We start from the raw sequence: 22,488 nt of genomic DNA on the forward strand, positions 1-22,488 counted from the left end.
TTGATAGTTTGGGCCCTATTGAATAATGAGTGTTTTGAATTTTCTCCAAAAGTAAAGTAGTTGCAAACTCATCCTTTTAGAAACTTGTTTGGGCTGTTGAGCGGAGTAAAAAACCATCAAAAATTTCAATCCTGCATGATTCTACCAAGAAATGTGATTCTTCATTCAAAACGCTGGTTTTTGCTATTGGGCTCTATTGAATAATGAATGTTTTGAATTTTCTCCAAAAGTAAAGTAGTTGCAAACTCATCCTTTTAGAGACTTGTTTGGGCTCATGAGAGGAGTAGAAAAACATCAAAAATTTCAGTCCTGCACGATTCTACCAAGAAATGTGTGTTCATTCAAACCGCTGGTTTTTGATATTTTGGGCCCAATTGAATAATGAATGTTTTGAATTTTCTCCAAAAGTAAAGTAGTTGCAAACTCATCCTTTTAGAAACTTGTTTGGGCTGTTGAGAGGAGTAAAAAACCATCAAAAATTTCAATCCTGCATGATTCTACCAAGAAATGTGATTCTTCATTCAAAACGCTGGTTTTTCCTATTGGGCTCTATTGAATAATGAATGTTTTGAATTTTCTCCAAAAGTAAAGTAGTTGCAAACTCATGCTTTTAGAGACTTGTTTGGGCTCATGAGAGGAGTAGAAAAACATCAAAAATTTCAGTCCTGCATGATTCTACCAAGAAATGTGTGTTCATTGAAACCGCTGGTTTTTGATAGTTTGGGCCCTATTGAATAATGAATGTTTTGAATTTTCTCCAAAAGTAAAGTAGTTGCAAACTCATCCTTTTAGAAACTTGTTTGGGCTGTTGAGAGGAGTAAAAAACCGTCAAAAATTTCAATCCTGCATGATTCTACCAAGAAATGTGATTCTTCATTCAAAACCTGATTTTTGCTATTGGGCTCTATTAAATAATGAATGTTTTGAATTTTCTCCAAAAGTAAAGTAGTTGCAAACTCATCCTTTTAGAAACTTGTTTGGGCTGTTGAGAGGAGTAAAACACCATCAAAAATTTCAATCCTGCATGATTCTACCAAGAAATGTGATTCTTCATTCAAACCGCTGGTTTTTGATATTTTGGGCCCTATTGAATAATGAATGTTTTGAATTTTCTCCAAAAGTAAAGTAGTTGCAAACTCATCCTTTTAGAAACTTGTTTGGGCTGTTGAGAGGAGTAAAAAACCATCAAAAATTTCAATCCTGCATGATTCTACCAAGAAATGTGATTCTTGATTCAAAACCTGATTTTTGCTATTGGGCTCTATTGAATAATGAATGTTTTGAATTTTCTCCAAAAGTAAAGTAGTTGCAAACTCATGCTTTTAGAGACTTGTTTGGGCTCATGAGAGGAGTAGAAAAACATCAAAAATTTCAGTCCTGCATGATTCTACCAAGAAATGTGTGTTCATTGAAACCGCTGGTTTTTGATAGTTTGGGCCCTATTGAATAATGAATGTTTTGAATTTTCTCCAAAAGTAAAGTAGTTGCAAACTTATCCTTTTAGAAACTTGTTTGGGCTGTTGAGAGGAGTAAAAAACCATCAAAAATTTCAATCCTGCATGATTCTACCAAGAAATGTGATTCTTCATTCAAAACGCTGGTTTTTGCTATTGGGCTCTATTGAATAATGAATGTTTTGAATTTTCTCCAAAAGTAAAGTAGTTGCAAACTCATCCTTTTAGAGACTTGTTTGGGCTCATGAGAGGAGTAGAAAAACATCAAAAATTTCAGTCCTGCACGATTCTACCAAGAAATGTGTGTTCATTCAAACCGCTGGTTTTTGATATTTTGGGCCCTATTGAATAATGAATGTTTTGAATTTTCTCCAAAAGTAAAGTAGTTGCAAACTCATCCTTTTAGAAACTTGTTTGGGCTGTTGAGAGGAGTAAAAAACCATCAAAAATTTCAATCCTGCATGATTCTACCAAGAAATGTGATTCTTCATTCAAAACCTGTTTTTTGCTATTGGGCTCTATTGAATAATGAATGTTTTGAATTTTCTCCAAAAGTAAAGTAGTTGCAAACTCATGCTTTTAGAGACTTGTTTGGGCTCATGAGAGGAGTAGAAAAACATCAAAAATTTCAGTCCTGCATGATTCTACCAAGAAATGTGTGTTCATTGAAACCGCTGGTTTTTGATAGTTTGGGCCCTATTGAATAATGAATGTTTTGAATTTTCTCCAAAAGTAAAGTAGTTGCAAACTCATCCTTTTAGAAACTTGTTTGGGCTGTTGAGAGGAGTAAAAAACCATCAAAAATTTCAATTCTGCATGATTCTACCAAGAAATGTGATTCTTCATTCAAAACGCTGGTTTTTGCTTTTGGGCTCTATTGAATAATGAATGTTTTGAATTTTCTCCAAAAGTAAAGTAGTTGCAAACTCATGCTTTTAGAGACTTGTTTGGGCTCATGAGAGGAGTAGAAAAACATCAAAAATTTCAGTCCTGCATGATTCTACCAAGAAATGTGTGTTCATTGAAACCGCTGGTTTTTGATAGTTTGGGCCCTATTGAATAATGAATGTTTTGAATTTTCTCCAAAAGTAAAGTAGTTGCAAACTCATCCTTTTAGAAACTTGTTTGGGCTGTTGAGAGGAGTAAAAAACCATCAAAAATTTCAATCCTGCATGATTCTACCAAGAAATGTGATTCTTCATTCAAAACCTGATTTTTGCTATTGGGCTCTATTGAATAATGAATGTTTTGAATTTTCTCCAAAAGTAAAGTAGTTCCAAACTCATGCTTTTAGAGACTTGTTTGGGCTCATGAGAGGAGTAGAAAAACATCAAAAATTTCAGTCCTGCATGATTCTACCAAGAAATGTGTGTTCATTGAAACCGCTGGTTTTTGATAGTTTGGGCCCTATTGAATAATGAATGTTTTGAATTTTCTCCAAAAGTAAAGTAGTTGCAAACTCATCCTTTTAGAAACTTGTTTGGGCTGTTGGGAGGAGTAAAAAACCATCAAAAATTTCAATCCTGCATGATTCTACCAAGAAATGTGATTCTTCATTCAAAACGCTGGTTTTTGCTATTGGGCTCTTTTGAGTAATGAATGTTTTGAATTTTCTCCAAAAGTAAAGTAGTTGCAAACTCATGCTTTTAGAGACTTGTTTGGGCTCATGAGAGGAGTAGAAAAACATCAAAAATTTCAGTCCTGCATGATTCTACCAAGAAATGTGTGTTCATTCAAACCGCTGGTTTTTGATAGTTTGGGCCCTATTGAATAATGAATGTTTTGAATTTTCTCCAAAAGTAAAGTAGTTGCAAACTCATCCTTTTAGAAACTTGTTTAGGCTGTTGAGAGGAGTAAAAAACCATCAAAAATTTCAATCCTGCATGATTTTACCAAGAAATGTGATTCTTCATTCATAACCTGATTTTTGCTATTGGGCTCTATTGAATAATGAATGTTTTGAATTTTCTCCAAAAGTAAAGTAGTTGCAAACTCATGCTTTTAGAGACTTGTTTGGGCTCATGAGAGGAGTAGAAAAACATCAAAAATTTCAGTCCTGCATGATTCTACCAAGAAATGTGTGTTCATTCAAACCGCTGGTTTTTGATAGTTTGGGCCCTATTGAATAATGAATGTTTTGAATTTTCTCCAAAAGTAAAGTAGTTGCAAACTCATCCTTTTAGAAACTTGTTTGGGCTGTTGAGAGGAGTAAAAAACCATCAAAAATTTCAATCCTGCATGATTCTACCAAGAAATGTGATTCTTCATTCAAAACGCTGGTTTTTGCTATTGGGCTCTATTGAATAATGAATGTTTTGAATTTTCTCCAAAAGTAAAGTAGTTGCAAACTCATGCTTTTAGAGACTTGTTTGGGCTCATGAGAGGAGTAGAAAAACATCAAAAATTTCAGTCCTGCATGATTCTACCAAGAAATGTGTGTTCATTGAAACCGCTGGTTTTTGATAGTTTGGGCCCTATTGAATAATGAATGTTTTGAATTTTCTCCAAAAGTAAAGTAGTTGCAAACTCATCCTTTTAGAAACTTGTTTGGGCTGTTGAGAGGAGTAAAAAACCATCAAAAATTTCAATCCTGCATGATTCTACCAAGAAATGTGATTCTTCATTCAAAACCTGATTTTTGCTATTGGGCTCTATTGAATAATGAATGTTTTGAATTTTCTCCAAAAGTAAAGTAGTTGCAAACTCATGCTTTTAGAGACTTGTTTGGGCTCATGAGAGGAGTAGAAAAACATCAAAAATTTCAGTCCTGCATGATTCTACCAAGAAATGTGTGTTCATTGAAACCGCTGGTTTTTGATAGTTTGGGCCCTATTGAATAATGAATGTTTTGAATTTTCTCCAAAAGTAAAGTAGTTGCAAACTCATCCTTTTAGAAACTTGTTTGGGCTGTTGGGAGGAGTAAAAAACCATCAAAAATTTCAATCCTGCATGATTCTACCAAGAAATGTGATTCTTCATTCAAAACGCTGGTTTTTGCTATTGGGCTCTTTTGAGTAATGAATGTTTTGAATTTTCTCCAAAAGTAAAGTAGTTGCAAACTCATGCTTTTAGAGACTTGTTTGGGCTCATGAGAGGAGTAGAAAAACATCAAAAATTTCAGTCCTGCATGATTCTACCAAGAAATGTGTGTTCATTCAAACCGCTGGTTTTTGATAGTTTGGGCCCTATTGAATAATGAATGTTTTGAATTTTCTCCAAAAGTAAAGTAGTTGCAAACTCATCCTTTTAGAAACTTGTTTAGGCTGTTGAGAGGAGTAAAAAACCATCAAAAATTTCAATCCTGCATGATTTTACCAAGAAATGTGATTCTTCATTCAAAACCTGATTTTTGCTATTGGGCTCTATTGAATAATGAATGTTTTGAATTTTCTCCAAAAGTAAAGTAGTTGCAAACTCATGCTTTTAGAGACTTGTTTGGGCTCATGAGAGGAGTAGAAAAACATCAAAAATTTCAGTCCTGCATGATTCTACCAAGAAATGTGTGTTCATTGAAACCGCTGGTTTTTGATAGTTTGGGCCCTATTGAATAATGAATGTTTTGAATTTTCTCCAAAAGTAAAGTAGTTGCAAACTCATCCTTTTAGAAACTTGTTTGGGCTGTTGAGAGGAGTAAAAAACCATCAAAAATTTCAATCCTGCATGATTCTACCAAGAAATGTGATTCTTCATTCAAAACGCTGGTTTTTGCTATTGGGCTCTTTTGAGTAATGAATGTTTTGAATTTTCTCCAAAAGTAAAGTAGTTGCAAACTCATGCTTTTAGAGACTTGTTTGGGCTCATGAGAGGAGTAGAAAAACATCAAAAATTTCAGTCCTGCATGATTCTACCAAGAAATGTGTGTTCATTCAAACCGCTGGTTTTTGATAGTTTGGGCCCTATTGAATAATGAATGTTTTGAATTTTCTCCAAAAGTAAAGTAGTTGCAAACTCATTCTTTTAGAAACTTGTTTGGGCTGTTGAGAGGAGTAAAAAACCATCAAAAATTTCAATCCTGCATGATTTTACCAAGAAATGTGATTCTTCATTCAAAACCTGATTTTTGCTATTGGCCTCTTTTGAGTAATGAATGTTTTGAATTTTCTCCAAAAGTAAAGTAGTTGCAAACTCATGCTTTTAGAGACTTGTTTGGGCTCATGAGAGGAGTAGAAAAACATCAAAAATTTCAGTCCTGCATGATTCTACCAAGAAGTGTGTGTTCATTGAAACCGCTGGTTTTTGATAGTTTGGGCCCTATTGAATAATGAATGTTTTGAATTTTCTCCAAAAGTAAAGTAGTTGCAAACTCATCCTTTTAGAAACTTGTTTGGGCTGTTGAGAGGAGTAAAAAACCATCAAAAATTTCAATCCTGCATGATTCTACCAAGAAATGTGATTCTTCATTCAAAACGCTGGTTTTTGCTATTGGGCTCTTTTGAGTAATGAATGTTTTGAATTTTCTCCAAAAGTAAAGTAGTTGCAAACTCATGCTTTTAGAGACTTGTTTGGGCTCATGAGAGGAGTAGAAAAACATCAAAAATTTCAGTCCTGCATGATTCTACCAAGAAATGTGTGTTCATTCAAACCGCTGGTTTTTGATAGTTTGGGCCCTATTGAATAATGAATGTTTTGAATTTTCTCCAAAAGTAAAGTAGTTGCAAACTCATTCTTTTAGAAACTTGTTTGGGCTGTTGAGAGGAGTAAAAAACCATCAAAAATTTCAATCCTGCATGATTTTACCAAGAAATGTGATTCTTCATTCAAAACCTGATTTTTGCTATTGGGCTCTTTTGAGTAATGAATGTTTTGAATTTTCTCCAAAAGTAAAGTTGTTGCAAACTCATGCTTTTAGAGACTTGTTTGGGCTCATGAGAGGAGTAGAAAAACATCAAAAATTTCAGTCCTGCATGATTCTAGCAAGAAATGTGTGTTCATTGAAACCGCTGGTTTTTGATAGTTTGGGCCCTATTGAATAATGAATGTTTTGAATTTTCTCCAAAAGTAAAGTAGTTGCAAACTCATCCTTTTAGAAACTTGTTTGGGCTGTTGAGAGGAGTAAAAAACCATCAAAAATTTCAATCCTGCATGATTCTACCAAGAAATGTGATTCTTGATTCAAAACCTGATTTTTGCTATTAGGCTCTATTGAATAATGAATGTTTTGAATTTTCTCCAAAAGTAAAGTAGTTGCAAACTCATGCTTTTAGAGACTTGTTTGGGCTCATGAGAGGAGTAGAAAAAAATCAAAAATTTCAGTCCTGCATGATTCTACCAAGAAATGTGTGTTCATTCAAACCGCTGGTTTTTGATAGTTTGGGCCCTATTGAATAATGAATGTTTTGAATTTTCTCCAAAAGTAAAGTAGTTGCAAACTCATCCTTTTAGAAACTTGTTTGGGCTGTTGAGAGGAGTAAAAAACCATCAAAAATTTCAATCCTGCATGATTCTACCAAGAAATGTGATTCTTCATTCAAAACCTGATTTTTGCTATTGGGCTCTATTGAATAATGAATGTTTTGAATTTTCTCCAAAAGTAAAGTAGCTGCAAACTCATGCTTTTAGAGCCTTGTTTGGGCTCATGAGAGGAGTAGAAAAACATCAAAAATTTCAGTCCTGCATGATTCTACCAAGAAATGTGTGTTCATTCAAACCGCTGGTTTTTGATAGTTTGGGCCCTATTGAATAATGAATGTTTTGAATTTTCTCCAAAAGTAAAGTAGTTGCACACTCATCCTTTTAGAAACTTGTTTGGGCTGTTGAGAGGAGTAAAAAACCATCAAAAATTTCAATCCTGCATGATTCTACCAAGAAATGTGATTCTTCATTCAAAACCTGATTTTTGCTATTGGGCTCTATTGAATAATGAATGTTTTGAATTTTCTCCAAAAGTAAAGTAGTTGCAAACTCATCCTTTTAGAAACTTGTTTGGGCTGTTGAGAGGAGTAAAAAACCATCAAAAATTTCAATCCTGCATGATTCTACCAAGAAATGTGATTCTTCATTCAAACCTCTGGTTTTTGATATTTTGGGCCCTACTGAATAATGAATGTTTTGAATTTTCTCCAAAAGTAAAGTAGTTGCAAACTCATCCTTTTAGAAACTTGTTTGGGCTGTTGAGAGGAGTAAAAAACCATCAAAAATTTCAATCCTGCATGATTCTACCAAGAAATGTGATTCTTCATTCAAAACCTGATTTTTGCTATTGGGCTCTATTGAATAATGAATGTTTTGAATTTTCTCCAAAAGTAAAGTAGTTGCAAACTCAGGCTTTTAGAGACTTGTTTGGGCTCATGAGAGGAGTAGAAAAACATCAAAAATTTCAGTCCTGCATGATTCTACCAAGAAATGTGTGTTCATTGAAACCGCTGGTTTTTGATAGTTTGGGCCCTATTGAATAATGAATGTTTTGAATTTTCTCCAAAAGTAAAGTAGTTGCAAACTCATCCTTTTAGAAACTTGTTTGGGCTGTTGAGAGGAGTAAAAACCATCAAAAATTTCAATCCTGCATGATTCTACCAAGAAATGTGATTCTTCATTCAAAACGCTGGTTTTTGCTATTGGGATCTATTGAATAATGAATGTTTTGAATTTTCTCCAAAAGTAAAGTAGTTGCAAACTCATGCTTTTAGAGACTTGTTTGGGCTCATGAGAGGAGTAGAAAAACATCAAAAATTTCAGTCCTGCATGATTCTACCAAGAAATGTGTGTTCATTGAAACCGCTGGTTTTTGATAGTTTGGGCCCTATTGAATAATGAATGTTTTGAATTTTCTCCAAAAGTAAAGTAGTTGCAAACTCATCCTTTTAGAAACTTGTTTGGGCTGTTGAGAGGAGTAAAAAACCATCAAAAATTTCCATCCTGCATGATTTTACCAAGAAATGTGATTCTTCATTCAAAACCTGATTTTTGCTATTGGGCTCTATTGAATAGTGAATGTTTTGAATTTTCTCCAAAAGTAAAGTAGTTGCAAACTCATGCTTTTAGAGACTTGTTTGGGCTCATGAGAGGAGTAGAAAAACATCAAAAATTTCAGTCCTGCATGATTCTACCAAGAAATGTGTGTTCATTGAAACCGCTGGTTTTTGATAGTTTGGGCCCTATTGAATAATGAATGTTTTGAATTTTCTCCAAAAGTAAAGTAGTTGCAAACTCATCCTTTTAGAAACTTGTTTGGGCTGTTGAGAGGAGTAAAAAACCATCAAAAATTTCAATCCTGCATGATTTTACCAAGAAATGTGATTCTTCATTCAAAACGCTGGTTTTTGCTATTGGGCTCTATTGAATAATGAATGTTTTGAATTTTCTCCAAAAGTAAAGTAGTTGCAAACTCATGCTTTTAGAGACTTGTTTGGGCTCATGAGAGGAGTAGAAAAACATCAAAAATTTCAGTCCTGCATGATTCTACCAAGAAATGTGTGTTCATTGAAACCGCTGGTTTTTGATAGTTTGGGCCCTATTGAATAATGAATGTTTTGAATTTTCTCCAAAAGTAAAGTAGTTGCAAACTCATCCTTTTAGAAACTTGTTTGGGCTGTTGAGAGGAGTAAAAAACCATCAAAAATTTCAATCCTGCATGATTTTACCAAGAAATGTGATTCTTCATTCAAAACCTGATTTTTGCTATTGGGCTCTATTGAATAATGAATGTTTTGAATTTTCTCCAAAAGTAAAGTAGTTGCAAACTCATGCTTTTAGAGACTTGTTTGGGCTCATGAGAGGAGTAGAAAAACATCAAAAATTTCAGTCCTGCATGAATCTACCAAGAAATGTGTGTTCATTGATACCGCTGTTTTTTGATAGTTTGGGCCCTATTGAATAATGAATGTTTTGAATTTTCTCCAAAAGTAAAGTAGTTGCAAACTCATCCTTTTAGAATCTTGTTTGGGCTGTTGAGAGGAGTAAAAAACCATCAAAAATTTCAATCCTGCATGATTTTACCATGAAATGTGATTCTTCATTCAAAACCTGATTTTTGCTATTGGGCTCTATTGAATAGTGAATGTTTTGAATTTTCTCCAAAAGTAAAGTAGTTGCAAACTCATGCTTTTAGAGACTTGTTTGGGCTCATGAGAGGAGTAGAAAAACATCAAAAATTTCAGTCCTGCATGATTCTACCAAGAAATGTGTGTTCATTGAAACCGCTGGTTTTTGATAGTTTGGGCCCTATTGAATAATGAATGTTTTGAATTTTCTCCAAAAGTAAAGTAGTTGCAAACTCATCCTTTTAGAAACTTGTTTGGGCTGTTGAGAGGAGTAAAAAACCATCAAAAATTTCAATCCTGCATGATTTTACCAAGAAATGTGATTCTTCATTCAAAACGCTGGTTTTTGCTATTGGGCTCTATTGAATAATGAATGTTTTGAATTTTCTCCAAAAGTAAAGTAGTTGCAAACTCATGCTTTTAGAGACTTGTTTGGGCTCATGAGAGGAGTAGAAAAACATCAAAAATTTCAGTCCTGCATGATTCTACCAAGAAATGTGTGTTCATTGAAACCGCTGGTTTTTGATAGTTTGGGCCCTATTGAATAATGAATGTTTTGAATTTTCTCCAAAAGTAAAGTAGTTGCAAACTCATCCTTTTAGAAACTTGTTTGGGCTGTTGAGAGGAGTAAAAAACCATCAAAAATTTCAATCCTGCATGATTTTACCAAGAAATGTGATTCTTCATTCAAAACCTGATTTTTGCTATTGGGCTCTATTGAATAGTGAATGTTTTGAATTTTCTCCAAAAGTAAAGTATTTGCAAACTCATGCTTTTAGAGACTTGTTTGGGCTCATGAGAGGAGTAGAAAAACATCAAAAATTTCAGTCCTGCATGATTCTACCAAGAAATGTGTGTTCATTGAAACCGCTGGTTTTTGTTAGTTTGGGCCCTATTGAATAATGAATGTTTTGAATTTTCTCCAAAAGTAAAGTAGTTGCAAACTCATCCTTTTAGAAACTTGTTTGGGCTGTTGGGAGGAGTAAAAAACCATCAAAAATTTCAATCCTGCATGATTCTACCAAGAAATGTGATTCTTCATTCAAAACGCTGGTTTTTGCTATTGGGCTCTTTTGAGTAATGAATGTTTTGAATTTTCTCCAAAAGTAAAGTAGTTGCAAACTCATGCTTTTAGAGACTTGTTTGGGCTCATGAGAGGAGTAGAAAAACATCAAAAATTTCAGTCCTGCATGATTCTACCAAGAAATGTGTGTTCATTCAAACCGCTGGTTTTTGATAGTTTGGGCCCTATTGAATAATGAATGTTTTGAATTTTCTCCAAAAGTAAAGTAGTTGCAAACTCATCCTTTTAGAAACTTGTTTAGGCTGTTGAGAGGAGTAAAAAACTATCAAAAATTTCAATCCTGCATGATTTTACCAAGAAATGTGATTCTTCATTCATAACCTGATTTTTGCTATTGGGCTCTATTGAATAATGAATGTTTTGAATTTTCTCCAAAAGTAAAGTAGTTGCAAACTCATGCTTTTAGAGACTTGTTTGGGCTCATGAGAGGAGTAGAAAAACATCAAAAATTTCAGTCCTGCATGATTCTACCAAGAAATGTGTGTTCATTCAAACCGCTGGTTTTTGATAGTTTGGGCCCTATTGAATAATGAATGTTTTGAATTTTCTCCAAAAGTAAAGTAGTTGCAAACTCATCCTTTTAGAAACTTGTTTGGGCTGTTGAGAGGAGTAAAAAACCATCAAAAATTTCAATCCTGCATGATTCTACCAAGAAATGTGATTCTTCATTCAAAACGCTGGTTTTTGCTATTGGGCTCTATTGAATAATGAATGTTTTGAATTTTCTCCAAAAGTAAAGTAGTTGCAAACTCATGCTTTTAGAGACTTGTTTGGGCTCATGAGAGGAGTAGAAAAACATCAAAAATTTCAGTCCTGCATGATTCTACCAAGAAATGTGTGTTCATTGAAACCGCTGGTTTTTGATAGTTTGGGCCCTATTGAATAATGAATGTTTTGAATTTTCTCCAAAAGTAAAGTAGTTGCAAACTCATCCTTTTAGAAACTTGTTTGGGCTGTTGAGAGGAGTAAAAAACCATCAAAAATTTCAATCCTGCATGATTCTACCAAGAAATGTGATTCTTCATTCAAAACCTGATTTTTGCTATTGGGCTCTATTGAATAATGAATGTTTTGAATTTTCTCCAAAAGTAAAGTAGTTGCAAACTCATGCTTTTAGAGACTTGTTTGGGCTCATGAGAGGAGTAGAAAAACATCAAAAATTTCAGTCCTGCATGATTCTACCAAGAAATGTGTGTTCATTGAAACCGCTGGTTTTTGATAGTTTGGGCCCTATTGAATAATGAATGTTTTGAATTTTCTCCAAAAGTAAAGTAGTTGCAAACTCATCCTTTTAGAAACTTGTTTGGGCTGTTGGGAGGAGTAAAAAACCATCAAAAATTTCAATCCTGCATGATTCTACCAAGAAATGTGATTCTTCATTCAAAACGCTGGTTTTTGCTATTGGGCTCTTTTGAGTAATGAATGTTTTGAATTTTCTCCAAAAGTAAAGTAGTTGCAAACTCATGCTTTTAGAGACTTGTTTGGGCTCATGAGAGGAGTAGAAAAACATCAAAAATTTCAGTCCTGCATGATTCTACCAAGAAATGTGTGTTCATTCAAACCGCTGGTTTTTGATAGTTTGGGCCCTATTGAATAATGAATGTTTTGAATTTTCTCCAAAAGTAAAGTAGTTGCAAACTCATCCTTTTAGAAACTTGTTTAGGCTGTTGAGAGGAGTAAAAAACCATCAAAAATTTCAATCCTGCATGATTTTACCAAGAAATGTGATTCTTCATTCAAAACCTGATTTTTGCTATTGGGCTCTATTGAATAATGAATGTTTTGAATTTTCTCCAAAAGTAAAGTAGTTGCAAACTCATGCTTTTAGAGACTTGTTTGGGCTCATGAGAGGAGTAGAAAAACATCAAAAATTTCAGTCCTGCATGATTCTACCAAGAAATGTGTGTTCATTGAAACCGCTGGTTTTTGATAGTTTGGGCCCTATTGAATAATGAATGTTTTGAATTTTCTCCAAAAGTAAAGTAGTTGCAAACTCATCCTTTTAGAAACTTGTTTGGGCTGTTGAGAGGAGTAAAAAACCATCAAAAATTTCAATCCTGCATGATTCTACCAAGAAATGTGATTCTTCATTCAAAACGCTGGTTTTTGCTATTGGGCTCTTTTGAGTAATGAATGTTTTGAATTTTCTCCAAAAGTAAAGTAGTTGCAAACTCATGCTTTTAGAGACTTGTTTGGGCTCATGAGAGGAGTAGAAAAACATCAAAAATTTCAGTCCTGCATGATTCTACCAAGAAATGTGTGTTCATTCAAACCGCTGGTTTTTGATAGTTTGGGCCCTATTGAATAATGAATGTTTTGAATTTTCTCCAAAAGTAAAGTAGTTGCAAACTCATTCTTTTAGAAACTTGTTTGGGCTGTTGAGAGGAGTAAAAAACCATCAAAAATTTCAATCCTGCATGATTTTACCAAGAAATGTGATTCTTCATTCAAAACCTGATTTTTGCTATTGGCCTCTTTTGAGTAATGAATGTTTTGAATTTTCTCCAAAAGTAAAGTAGTTGCAAACTCATGCTTTTAGAGACTTGTTTGGGCTCATGAGAGGAGTAGAAAAACATCAAAAATTTCAGTCCTGCATGATTCTACCAAGAAGTGTGTGTTCATTGAAACCGCTGGTTTTTGATAGTTTGGGCCCTATTGAATAATGAATGTTTTGAATTTTCTCCAAAAGTAAAGTAGTTGCAAACTCATCCTTTTAGAAACTTGTTTGGGCTGTTGAGAGGAGTAAAAAACCATCAAAAATTTCAATCCTGCATGATTCTACCAAGAAATGTGATTCTTCATTCAAAACGCTGGTTTTTGCTATTGGGCTCTTTTGAGTAATGAATGTTTTGAATTTTCTCCAAAAGTAAAGTAGTTGCAAACTCATGCTTTTAGAGACTTGTTTGGGCTCATGAGAGGAGTAGAAAAACATCAAAAATTTCAGTCCTGCATGATTCTACCAAGAAATGTGTGTTCATTCAAACCGCTGGTTTTTGATAGTTTGGGCCCTATTGAATAATGAATGTTTTGAATTTTCTCCAAAAGTAAAGTAGTTGCAAACTCATTCTTTTAGAAACTTGTTTGGGCTGTTGAGAGGAGTAAAAAACCATCAAAAATTTCAATCCTGCATGATTTTACCAAGAAATGTGATTCTTCATTCAAAACCTGATTTTTGCTATTGGGCTCTTTTGAGTAATGAATGTTTTGAATTTTCTCCAAAAGTAAAGTTGTTGCAAACTCATGCTTTTAGAGACTTGTTTGGGCTCATGAGAGGAGTAGAAAAACATCAAAAATTTCAGTCCTGCATGATTCTAGCAAGAAATGTGTGTTCATTGAAACCGCTGGTTTTTGATAGTTTGGGCCCTATTGAATAATGAATGTTTTGAATTTTCTCCAAAAGTAAAGTAGTTGCAAACTCATCCTTTTAGAAACTTGTTTGGGCTGTTGAGAGGAGTAAAAAACCATCAAAAATTTCAATCCTGCATGATTCTACCAAGAAATGTGATTCTTGATTCAAAACCTGATTTTTGCTATTAGGCTCTATTGAATAATGAATGTTTTGAATTTTCTCCAAAAGTAAAGTAGTTGCAAACTCATGCTTTTAGAGACTTGTTTGGGCTCATGAGAGGAGTAGAAAAAAATCAAAAATTTCAGTCCTGCATGATTCTACCAAGAAATGTGTGTTCATTCAAACCGCTGGTTTTTGATAGTTTGGGCCCTATTGAATAATGAATGTTTTGAATTTTCTCCAAAAGTAAAGTAGTTGCAAACTCATCCTTTTAGAAACTTGTTTGGGCTGTTGAGAGGAGTAAAAAACCATCAAAAATTTCAATCCTGCATGATTCTACCAAGAAATGTGATTCTTCATTCAAAACCTGATTTTTGCTATTGGGCTCTATTGAATAATGAATGTTTTGAATTTTCTCCAAAAGTAAAGTAGCTGCAAACTCATGCTTTTAGAGCCTTGTTTGGGCTCATGAGAGGAGTAGAAAAACATCAAAAATTTCAGTCCTGCATGATTCTACCAAGAAATGTGTGTTCATTCAAACCGCTGGTTTTTGATAGTTTGGGCCCTATTGAATAATGAATGTTTTGAATTTTCTCCAAAAGTAAAGTAGTTGCACACTCATCCTTTTAGAAACTTGTTTGGGCTGTTGAGAGGAGTAAAAAACCATCAAAAATTTCAATCCTGCATGATTCTACCAAGAAATGTGATTCTTCATTCAAAACCTGATTTTTGCTATTGGGCTCTATTGAATAATGAATGTTTTGAATTTTCTCCAAAAGTAAAGTAGTTGCAAACTCATCCTTTTAGAAACTTGTTTGGGCTGTTGAGAGGAGTAAAAAACCATCAAAAATTTCAATCCTGCATGATTCTACCAAGAAATGTGATTCTTCATTCAAACCTCTGGTTTTTGATATTTTGGGCCCTACTGAATAATGAATGTTTTGAATTTTCTCCAAAAGTAAAGTAGTTGCAAACTCATCCTTTTAGAAACTTGTTTGGGCTGTTGAGAGGAGTAAAAAACCATCAAAAATTTCAATCCTGCATGATTCTACCAAGAAATGTGATTCTTCATTCAAAACCTGATTTTTGCTATTGGGCTCTATTGAATAATGAATGTTTTGAATTTTCTCCAAAAGTAAAGTAGTTGCAAACTCAGGCTTTTAGAGACTTGTTTGGGCTCATGAGAGGAGTAGAAAAACATCAAAAATTTCAGTCCTGCATGATTCTACCAAGAAATGTGTGTTCATTGAAACCGCTGGTTTTTGATAGTTTGGGCCCTATTGAATAATGAATGTTTTGAATTTTCTCCAAAAGTAAAGTAGTTGCAAACTCATCCTTTTAGAAACTTGTTTGGGCTGTTGAGAGGAGTAAAAACCATCAAAAATTTCAATCCTGCATGATTCTACCAAGAAATGTGATTCTTCATTCAAAACGCTGGTTTTTGCTATTGGGATCTATTGAATAATGAATGTTTTGAATTTTCTCCAAAAGTAAAGTAGTTGCAAACTCATGCTTTTAGAGACTTGTTTGGGCTCATGAGAGGAGTAGAAAAACATCAAAAATTTCAGTCCTGCATGATTCTACCAAGAAATGTGTGTTCATTGAAACCGCTGGTTTTTGATAGTTTGGGCCCTATTGAATAATGAATGTTTTGAATTTTCTCCAAAAGTAAAGTAGTTGCAAACTCATCCTTTTAGAAACTTGTTTGGGCTGTTGAGAGGAGTAAAAAACCATCAAAAATTTCCATCCTGCATGATTTTACCAAGAAATGTGATTCTTCATTCAAAACCTGATTTTTGCTATTGGGCTCTATTGAATAGTGAATGTTTTGAATTTTCTCCAAAAGTAAAGTAGTTGCAAACTCATGCTTTTAGAGACTTGTTTGGGCTCATGAGAGGAGTAGAAAAACATCAAAAATTTCAGTCCTGCATGATTCTACCAAGAAATGTGTGTTCATTGAAACCGCTGGTTTTTGATAGTTTGGGCCCTATTGAATAATGAATGTTTTGAATTTTCTCCAAAAGTAAAGTAGTTGCAAACTCATCCTTTTAGAAACTTGTTTGGGCTGTTGAGAGGAGTAAAAAACCATCAAAAATTTCAATCCTGCATGATTTTACCAAGAAATGTGATTCTTCATTCAAAACGCTGGTTTTTGCTATTGGGCTCTATTGAATAATGAATGTTTTGAATTTTCTCCAAAAGTAAAGTAGTTGCAAACTCATGCTTTTAGAGACTTGTTTGGGCTCATGAGAGGAGTAGAAAAACATCAAAAATTTCAGTCCTGCATGATTCTACCAAGAAATGTGTGTTCATTGAAACCGCTGGTTTTTGATAGTTTGGGCCCTATTGAATAATGAATGTTTTGAATTTTCTCCAAAAGTAAAGTAGTTGCAAACTCATCCTTTTAGAAACTTGTTTGGGCTGTTGAGAGGAGTAAAAAACCATCAAAAATTTCAATCCTGCATGATTTTACCAAGAAATGTGATTCTTCATTCAAAACCTGATTTTTGCTATTGGGCTCTATTGAATAATGAATGTTTTGAATTTTCTCCAAAAGTAAAGTAGTTGCAAACTCATGCTTTTAGAGACTTGTTTGGGCTCATGAGAGGAGTAGAAAAACATCAAAAATTTCAGTCCTGCATGATTCTACCAAGAAATGTGTGTTCATTGAAACCGCTGGTTTTTGATAGTTTGGGCCCTATTGAATAAAGAATGTTTTGAATTTTCTCCAAAAGTAAAGTAGTTGCAAACTCATCCTTTTAGAAACTTGTTTGGGCTGTTGAGAGGTGTAAAAAACCATCAAAAATTTCAATCCTGCATGATTATACCAAGAAATGTGATTCTTCATTCAAAACGCTGGTTTTTGCTATTGGGCTCTTTTGAGTAATGAATGTTTTGAATTTTCTCCAAAAGTAAAGTAGTTGCAAACTCATGCTTTTAGAGACTTGTTTGGGCTCATGAGAGGAGTAGAAAAACATCAAAAATTTCAGTCCTGCATGATTCTACCAAGAAATGTGTGTTCATTGAAACCGCTGGTTTTTGATAGTTTGGGCCCTATTGAATAATGAATGTTTTGAATTTTCTCCAAAAGTAAAGTAGTTGCAAACTCATCCTTTTAGAAACTTGTTTGGGCTGTTGAGAGGAGTAAAAAACCATCAAAAATTTCAATCCTGCATGATTCTACCAAGAAATGTGATTCTTCATTCAAAACACTGGTTTTTGCTATTGGGCTCTTTTGAGTAATGAATGTTTTGAATTTTCTCCAAAAGTAAAGTAGTTGCAAACTCATGCTTTTAGAGACTTGTTTGGGCTCATGAGAGGAGTAGAAAAACATCAAAAATTTCAGTCCTGCATGATTCTACCAAGAAATGTGTGTTCATTCAAACCGCTGGTTTTTGATAGTTTTTGCCCTATTGAATAATGAATGTTTTGAATTTTCTCCAAAAGTAAAGTAGTTGCAAACTCATCCTTTTAGAAACTTGTTTGGGCTGTTGAGAGGAGTAAAAAACCATCAAAAATTTCAATCCTGCATGATTCTACCAAGAAATGTGATTCTTCATTCAAACCTCTGGTTTTTGATATTTTGGGCCCTACTGAATAATGAATGATTTGAATTTTCTCCAAAAGTAAAGTAGTTGCAAACTCATCCTTTTAGAAACTTGTTTGGGCTGTTGAGAGGAGTAAAAAACCATCAAAAATTTCAATCCTGCATGATTCTACCAAGAAATGTGATTCTTCATTCAAAACCTGATTTTTGCTATTGGGCTCTATTGAATAATGAATGTTTTGAATTTTCTCCAAAAGTAAAGTAGTTGCAAACTCAGGCTTTTAGAGACTTGTTTGGGCTCATGAGAGGAGTAGAAAAACATCAAAAATTTCAGTCCTGCATGATTCTACCAAGAAATGTGTGTTCATTGAAACCGCTGGTTTTTGATAGTTTGGGCCCTATTGAATAATGAATGTTTTGAATTTTCTCCAAAAGTAAAGTAGTTGCAAACTCATCCTTTTAGAAACTTGTTTGGGCTGTTGAGAGGAGTAAAAACCATCAAAAATTTCAATCCTGCATGATTCTACCAAGAAATGTGATTCTTCATTCAAAACGCTGGTTTTTGCTATTGGGCTCTATTGAATAATGAATGTTTTGAATTTTCTCCAAAAGTAAAGTAGTTGCAAACTCATGCTTTTAGAGACTTGTTTGGGCTCATGAGAGGAGTAGAAAAACATCAAAAATTTCAGTCCTGCATGATTCTACCAAGAAATGTGTGTTCATTGATACCGCTGTTTTTTGATAGTTTGGGCCCTATTGAATAATTAATGTTTTGAATTTTCTCCAAAAGTAAAGTAGTTGCAAACTCATCCTTTTAGAATCTTGTTTGGGCTGTTGAGAGGAGTAAAAAACCATCAAAAATTTCAATCCTGCATGATTTTACCAAGAAATGTGATTCTTCATTCAAAACCTGATTTTTGCTATTGGGCTCTATTGAATAGTGAATGTTTTGAATTTTCTCCAAAAGTAAAGTAGTTGCAAACTCATGCTTTTAGAGACTTGTTTGGGCTCATGAGAGGAGTAGAAAAACATCAAAAATTTCAGTCCTGCATGATTCTACCAAGAAATGTGTGTTCATTGAAACCGCTGGTTTTTGATAGTTTGGGCCCTATTGAATAATGAATGTTTTGAATTTTCTCCAAAAGTAAAGTAGTTGCAAACTCATCCTTTTAGAAACTTGTTTGGGCTGTTGAGAGGAGTAAAAAACCATCAAAAATTTCAATCCTGCATGATTTTACCAAGAAATGTGATTCTTCATTCAAAACGCTGGTTTTTGCTATTGGGCTCTATTGAATAATGAATGTTTTGAATTTTCTCCAAAAGTAAAGTAGTTGCAAACTCATGCTTTTAGAGACTTGTTTGGGCTCATGAGAGGAGTAGAAAAACATCAAAAATTTCAGTCCTGCATGATTCTACCAAGAAATGTGTGTTCATTGAAACCGCTGGTTTTTGATAGTTTGGGCCCTATTGAATAATGAATGTTTTGAATTTTCTCCAAAAGTAAAGTAGTTGCAAACTCATCCTTTTAGAAACTTGTTTGGGCTGTTGAGAGGAGTAAAAAACCATCAAAAATTTCAATCCTGCATGATTTTACCAAGAAATGTGATTCTTCATTCAAAACCTGATTTTTGCTATTGGGCTCTATTGAATAGTGAATGTTTTGAATTTTCTCCAAAAGTAAAGTATTTGCAAACTCATGCTTTTAGAGACTTGTTTGGGCTCATAAGAGGAGTAGAAAAACATCAAAAATTTCAGTCCTGCATGATTCTACCAAGAAATGTGTGTTCATTGAAACCGCTGGTTTTTGTTAGTTTGGGCCCTATTGAATAATGAATGTTTTGAATTTTCTCCAAAAGTAAAGTAGTTGCAAACTCATCCTTTTAGAAACTTGTTTGGGCTGTTGAGAGGAGTAAAAAACCATCAAAAATTTCAATCCTGCATGATTTTACCAAGAAATGTGATTCTTCATTCAAAACCTGATTTTTGCTATTGGGCTCTATTGAATAATGAATGTTTTGAATTTTCTCCAAAAGTAAAGTAGTTGCAAACTCATGCTTTTAGAGACTTGTTTGGGCTCATGAGAGGAGTAGAAAAACATCAAAAATTTCAGTCCTGCATGATTCTACCAAGAAATGTGTGTTCATTGAAACCGCTGGTTTTTGATAGTTTGGGCCCTATTGAATAATGAATGTTTTGAATTTTCTCCAAAAGTAAAGTAGTTGCAAACTCATTCTTTTAGAAACTTGTTTGGGCTGTTGAGAGGAGTAAAAAACCATCAAAAATTTCAATCCTGCATGATTTTACCAAGAAATGTGATTCTTCATTCAAAACGCTGGTTTTTGCTATTGGGCTCTATTGAATAATGAATGTTTTGAATTTTCTCCAAAAGTAAAGTAGTTGCAAACTCATGCTTTTACAGACTTGTTTGGGCTCATGAGAGGAGTAGAAAAACATCAAAAATTTCAGTCCTGCATGATTCTACCAAGAAATGTGTGTTCATTGATACCGCTGTTTTTTGATAGTTTGGGCCCTATTGAATAATGAATGTTTTGAATTTTCTCCAAAAGTAAAGTAGTTGCAAACTCATCCTTTTAGAATCTTGTTTGGGCTGTTGAGAGGAGTAAAAAACCATCAAAAATTTCAATCCTGCATGATTTTACCAAGAAATGTGATTCTTCATTCAAAACCTGATTTTTGCTATTGGGCTCTATTGAATAGTGAATGTTTTGAATTTTCTCCAAAAGTAAAGTAGTTGCAAACTCATGCTTTTAGAGACTTGTTTGGGCTCATGAGAGGAGTAGAAAAACATCAAAAATTTCAGTCCTGCATGATTCTACCAAGAAATGTGTGTTCATTGAAACCGCTGGTTTTTGATAGTTTGGGCCCTATTGAATAATGAATGTTTTGAATTTTCTCCAAAAGTAAAGTAGTTGCAAACTCATCCTTTTAGAAACTTGTTTGGGCTGTTGAGAGGAGTAAAAAACCATCAAAAATTTCAATCCTGCATGATTTTACCAAGAAATGTGATTCTTCATTCAAAACGCTGGTTTTTGCTATTGGGCTCTATTGAATAATGAATGTTTTGAATTTTCTCCAAAAGTAAAGTAGTTGCAAACTCATGCTTTTAGAGACTTGTTTGGGCTCATGAGAGGAGTAGAAAAACATCAAAAATTTCAGTCCTGCATGATTCTACCAAGAAATGTGTGTTCATTGAAACCGCTGGTTTTTGATAGTTTGGGCCCTATTGAATAATGAATGTTTTGAATTTTCTCCAAAAGTAAAGTAGTTGCAAACTCATCCTTTTAGAAACTTGTTTGGGCTGTTGAGAGGAGTAAAAAACCATCAAAAATTTCAATCCTGCATGATTTTACCAAGAAATGTGATTCTTCATTCAAAACCTGATTTTTGCTATTGGGCTCTATTGAATAGTGAATGTTTTGAATTTTCTCCAAAAGTAAAGTATTTGCAAACTCATGCTTTTAGAGACTTGTTTGGGCTCATGAGAGGAGTAGAAAAACATCAAAAATTTCAGTCCTGCATGATTCTACCAAGAAATGTGTGTTCATTGAAACCGCTGGTTTTTGATAGTTTGGGCCCTATTGAATAATGAATGTTTTGAATTTTCTCCAAAAGTAAAGTAGTTGCAAACTCATCCTTTTAGAAACTTGTTTGGGCTGTTGAGAGGAGTAAAAAACCATCAAAAATTTCAATCCTGCATGATTCTACCAAGAAATGTGATTCTTCATTCAAAACCTGATTTTTGCTATTGGGCTCTATTGAATAATTAATGTTTTGAATTTTCTCCAAAAGTAAAGTAGTTGCAAACTCATGCTTTTAGAGACTTGTTTGGGCTCATGAGAGGAGTAGAAAAACATCAAAAATTTCAGTCCTGCATGATTCTACCAAGAAATGTGTGTTCATTGAAACCGCTGGTTTTTGATAGTTTGGGCCCTATTGAATAATGAATGTTTTGAATTTTCTCCAAAAGTAAAGTAGTTGCAAACTCATCCTTTTAGAAACTTGTTTGGGCTGTTGAGAGGAGTAAAAAACCATCAAAAATTTCAATCCTGCATGATTCTACCAAGAAATGTGATTCTTCATTCAAACCTCTGGTTTTTGATATTTTGGGCCCTACTGAATAATGAATGTTTTGAATTTTCTCCAAAAGTAAAGTAGTTGCAAACTCATCCTTTTAGAAACTTGTTTGGGCTGTTGAGAGGAGTAAAAAACCATCAAAAATTTCAATCCTGCATGATTCTACCAAGAAATGTGATTCTTCATTCAAAACCTGATTTTTGCTATTGGGCTCTATTGAATAATGAATGTTTTGAATTTTCTCCAAAAGTAAAGTAGTTGCAAACTCAGGCTTTTAGAGACTTGTTTGGGCTCATGAGAGGAGTAGAAAAACATCAAAAATTTCAGTCCTGCATGATTCTACCAAGAAATGTGTGTTCATTGAAACCGCTGGTTTTTGATAGTTTGGGCCCTATTGAATAATGAATGTTTTGAATTTTCTCCAAAAGTAAAGTAGTTGCAAACTCATCCTTTTAGAAACTTGTTTGGGCTGTTGAGAGGAGTAAAAACCATCAAAAATTTCAATCCTGCATGATTCTACCAAGAAATGTGATTCTTCATTCAAAACGCTGGTTTTTGCTATTGGGCTCTATTGAATAATGAATGTTTTGAATTTTCTCCAAAAGTAAAGTAGTTGCAAACTCATGCTTTTAGAGACTTGTTTGGGCTCATGAGAGGAGTAGAAAAACATCAAAAATTTCAGTCCTGCATGAATCTACCAAGAAATGTGTGTTCATTGATACCGCTGTTTTTTGATAGTTTGGGCCCTATTGAATAATGAATGTTTTGAATTTTCTCCAAAAGTAAAGTAGTTGCAAACTCATCCTTTTAGAATCTTGTTT

Source organism: Dendrobates tinctorius, unplaced genomic scaffold, assembly GCF_039654945.1.
Source record: "Dendrobates tinctorius isolate UK_male_01 unplaced genomic scaffold, ASM3965494v1 ptg000033l, whole genome shotgun sequence".
NCBI classification, from domain to species: Eukaryota; Metazoa; Chordata; class Amphibia; order Anura; family Dendrobatidae; genus Dendrobates; species Dendrobates tinctorius.